This window comes from Octodon degus, unplaced genomic scaffold (genome assembly GCF_000260255.1).
Source record: "Octodon degus isolate 3935 unplaced genomic scaffold, OctDeg1.0 scaffold00028, whole genome shotgun sequence".
NCBI classification, from domain to species: Eukaryota; Metazoa; Chordata; class Mammalia; order Rodentia; family Octodontidae; genus Octodon; species Octodon degus.
Window position 1 is genome coordinate 10,842,458 of NW_004524604.1, and position 4,541 is coordinate 10,846,998.

The window sequence follows — 4,541 nt, forward strand, 5'->3', positions numbered from 1 at the left end:
AAAAAAAAAAAAAAAAAAAGGTTTAGGAAGGTAGCTAAATTTGAAGTCATGGACTCAATCTCAGGTACCAATAAAAACAGCAAAACCAAGGATAAATCTCAAAAATACACTCATGAATGAAAAAAGCTCTACAAGACAGGCAGGGCAGTGAAGGCTGAAATCTCAAGATGGTGGGAGGCTAAGGCAGGGGCTCATAAGTATGGGCTGACCCTGGGCACCTCGAGATACTTAGTGAGGCCCTGTCTCAAAATAAAAGCTACAAAGGGTGGGTGCACAGCTCAGTGAGAAGGCTCTGGGTTTAACCCCCCCCCCCAAAAAAAAAAGAGAATCTAAAAAATTCTTTACATGCAAAAAGTGCATACTGGACTCAAAAGATATGTATGTATGCATGTATATATGTATGTCTTTGGTACAGGGTTTCACTACGCATCTCCAACTCAGAATGATCCTGTCTCAGCCTCCCTACAGTTGTGTGCTATCATGCCCAGTTTCAGGGTGGCACAGTGCACCCGGGGTTCTGTGGCCAGCAGGGCACATGATACCAGGGATTGAACTCTGGTCCTGGAGCTTGCCAGGCAGGCACTTAGATTGCCGAGCTATCTACCCAGCCCCGTACATAGGATTCTATTTCTATGAAGTCCTATTTCAGGGAAGTAATCTATGTTGAAATAATTAGAATAAGAGTAGCCTCTGGAAGAAGGGGAGGAGAAGCTTTCTGGGAACAGAAATGAAGCAACACTCTAGGATGATAGAGATGCTATTTATTCTAAGAGGGGTAAAGACATTCTTCAAACTCAACTGAACTGGACATTTAAGATTTATGAAAATGGTAATGTAATTTTAACTTTAAATATAAAGAGACAGCACATTTGATTAATACGTGTGCGCTGATGTGTTCAAAGAACAAAGACCACTCGTGTCTGCAACTTTAGAGATGCATTAAAGTAGCTGAATGGAAGTACATGGGGGCTATAGATTTCATAAAGCAATTAGTATCAATGTTATATTTTTCATATTTCATAATTTGTAAAAATAAGATAAGCCTCTTCTACAATATAGCAAGTAGTACAATGCTCCGGTGTCTTTTACTGGAATACTGCATCACTGAAACAATTTATACAGCTTAAATAAAGATGGAAATACTAAAAAAAAAAAAGAAAGTAAATAGATGAAAAAATATTCAATATCATTGGTCACTTGAGAAATGCAAATTAAAAAAATACTGAGATTCCATCACCCCAGAAAGAATGGCCATCACTGAGAAATCAACCAATATCAATTCTGTAGGGGCTGTGGGGGAAAAAAGAACTCTTCTTCACTGTTGGTTGGAGCGCGGACTGGTGTGACCACTGAGGAAATCAGTATGGAGATTCCTCAAAAAGCTAAGGTTAGAGGTCTCATTCAACCCAGATAGTCTCCTTCAGGATATTTTTCACAGAGATATATGTGCACCCATGTCTATAGCAACACAATTTGTAATAGCTAAAGCTTGGAAACAACTCAAATGCCCATCAACTGCGGAATGGGTTAAAAAGATGTGGTATTTCCGTGCAGTGGAATATTATCCTTCCATAAAGAAGGATAAGCTCAAGACTTGTATAGATAAATGGGTGCACCTTGAGATCATACTCATAAGTGAAGTAAATCAGACCCCCATGTATAAACATAGTATTGTCTTCTTGGTATGATATAGTGAAAGAGTAAATAAGGCCCAACATGTACAATAGCTCTGTGAAATGGGAAGAAATTGTTCAAAAGGAAAAAGAAGCTAGGAAAGGTGAAAGGGAAAGAATAGTAGGAAAAAGGGAAAAGTGTAAGTCAGTTATACTACTTGTATCTCTTAGATCTTTAAAAGGATAAGTTTATGATAACATCAGTTGGAGAAATTTTTATGCCCATACGCTGTACCCTGAGCAACTACTTTATTATTATTATTTTTTTTTGGTGGAACCGGGGATTGAACACAGGTCCTTGCGCTTGCCAGGGAAGCACTTATTCCACTGAGCCATCTCCCCGGCCCCTGAGCAACTACTTTAAAGATAATATATAATGGATTAACTGTTGCTATTCTTCTATTATTGTGTTATGAAATTTTGTTTTATCTTTTTTTCTGTAAAGTAAAAAAGGAAAATGTTTAAGGCTTTAAAGTGTGTTTTCTTCAGTGTTTTGTTATTGTATTTATTGTATTTTTAAATTAAGTTTATTGTACATTTCAGATGTACATAATGATTATATTCACTGTGTAAAGAATTTGTACACATATATATATATATATATGATATTTTGATTATTCTTATTTTCCCAATCCCTTCTCCTCCCTTCAACACTTTTTGCTCTCCCTATTTACAAAGCTTTGTTTCCATTCTGTCATGTTTCAATATTTTTTTCATTTTTCCTTTTTCTCCCCCTTCCCTCACCCTACTCTTTCTTTTTGAGCAATAAACATCATACCATTGCAATATATGTGCATCCATGTTTAGCATCACTGTTCGTAATAGCTAATTCTTGGAAACAACCCAAATACCCATCAATTAAGGAATGCATAAAGAAGATGTGTTTTTTTATACACTGGAATACTACGCTGCCATAAAGAAGGATAAATTTAAGACATTTCTATGCAAATAGATGCAATGTGAGACCATACTCTTAAATGAAATATATAAGACTCACACGTGTAACCATTACAATGTCCCCTTGGTATGAGAAACTGAGAGTAAGTGTTCTTTAATTCTTAAGCAGAACATTATAGGTATTTTGTAAGTTTTGTCATACATGTGTGAATGTTAGGAAATGAAGGTTTCAAAAATATGAAAAGGGAGAAGAAGCCCACGCTTCTCTTCCAGTACAGATGCCCTGGAAATAAATGTTGCTTGTGTCACTGTAGGGCTGGTGCAGTATTATGCAGAAACAGTTCTTGGTCGGTTCTCTTGATGTGTCTTTCTTTCTGGCTCCTTATCTGTGATACTTTATGAGCTTTACTGTGCTGTTCCTATAATTGAATTGTTGCTAAAAACAGGCAAGTTTGGACTCCAAAGTTTATGCATATTTTAAAAATAAACAAAATAAATAATAAAAATAACACACAGAAAATCCAGCACATGTGCGCACACACACACACACACACACACATACACACACTTCAAATCAACCCACACCAAACCCTAAAGATATCCAATGACAAAACACTGTAGAAAGTTACTATTTTTATCCTTAAGATTAAAGCATTTCTAAATAGTGTCCTAACACCACTACTACAGAGTGCCTTGTAAAAGGTGTTTCATACTCACCAGCCTAACGAAGAACGGAGTCACGTTGGTCTTTCACCTCATCCAGCGCCTGCCTACCCTCTACCATGATATAACAGAGCTACAGCATCTTCAGAATGGCCTAAGCTACTTTTTCCATTTCCTCTGGGAAGCTGAGGCTTGGGGTTTATCCTTTGTGCTGCATCTTTTTTCCCCCTTCTAGTTGGGTAAATCAAGGATTTCTTTTATTGAAAAGTATCAGATAGGCTGATGAGTCAGGGGTGGTCAGACAAAGAAGTGACAGCCAATCCTACTGTGCTGCCTCAGGTTCTGAAACCTTAGTGTCCCACCATGTGGCCCTCTGTCACTAATGCCTATCATGGGGCCAGAGGGCCTTTGCCTCCAATTTCATATGCTCTTTCCCCATATCTTATTATTGGAGCAAGGGAGACATTTGTAGGGATGAAGCTCTGAGATATATCAGTGTTTTAGGTTTACAGTCTTGAGAATTGTGGAAGAAGTGGGAATTGCAAAACACAGATACCCCCATCCCCAGCTGTCAGGGGAGAGAGCACAACAATTTCCTTCTAGTCCTACCAGCAGAAGGAGTATTGCTCTAGCAATCTCCTGTGGCCACAAAAGGTCTCTTAAAGAGGCTGTAGATCTGTCTATTGGCTTATGTCCACTACACACTATAGTTTGGCAGTTCTTACATTGTTTACATTTAACACCATAAAAATGTACATTTTTACTCCATGTATTAGAGGGAATAGGGTGAGACTGGAATCCCTTCTTTTCCCCCCTCTATCTCTTTCATAGAACAAAGACATGTATGGCTTATCATTCTACCTCCACTGGTGACTTATTTAGGGAAAACGACTGACAGACTCAGTGCTGGAGATGTAAGACACTTACCGATGGCCACTTGCTGGGATGGCTTCAGGGATGGCTTCAAGAACTCATTGAAATAAAAACCCAGCCATTTAAGACCAATCTATCGCATACCAAATCTGAAAAGAAAAAGAGAAATTAAAGTGGTTCACAAGGTCAGATATTTTAACTTACACAGTGGGCATGAACATTGCATATTTAGAGTGTTTTGGAAGGCAGTGAAGCCATCTGTTCCACATCGAGCCTATTTCCCTTCTCTAGAATGAGGATGGACTATGCGGCCGCCACGGTATTGTAGCCCTTTCTCGCTCGTGGTCTCCTCAGTCCCTTCTTGACAAATGCTACAGAAAGAGAAAGATAATTTTTGGGGGTAAAATAATGTTATTTTATTCTATGATGCTTTTT

General features: G+C 38.3%; 1 protein-coding gene across 3 annotated transcripts in view; it reads right to left on the reverse strand.

Moving 5' to 3' along the window:
• Agtr1 (angiotensin II receptor type 1) overlaps positions 1–4,250 on the reverse strand; it is a 39,318-nt gene extending 35,068 nt beyond the window's left edge. For all 3 annotated transcript variants that reach the window (XR_002820662.1, XM_004629199.2, XM_023713055.1), the window contains exon 1: positions 4,161–4,250. The gene's annotated coding sequence lies outside the window, so the exon portion shown is untranslated. The remainder of the gene's footprint in view (positions 1–4,160) is intronic.
• Between the last annotated feature and the right edge of the window lie 291 nt (positions 4,251–4,541).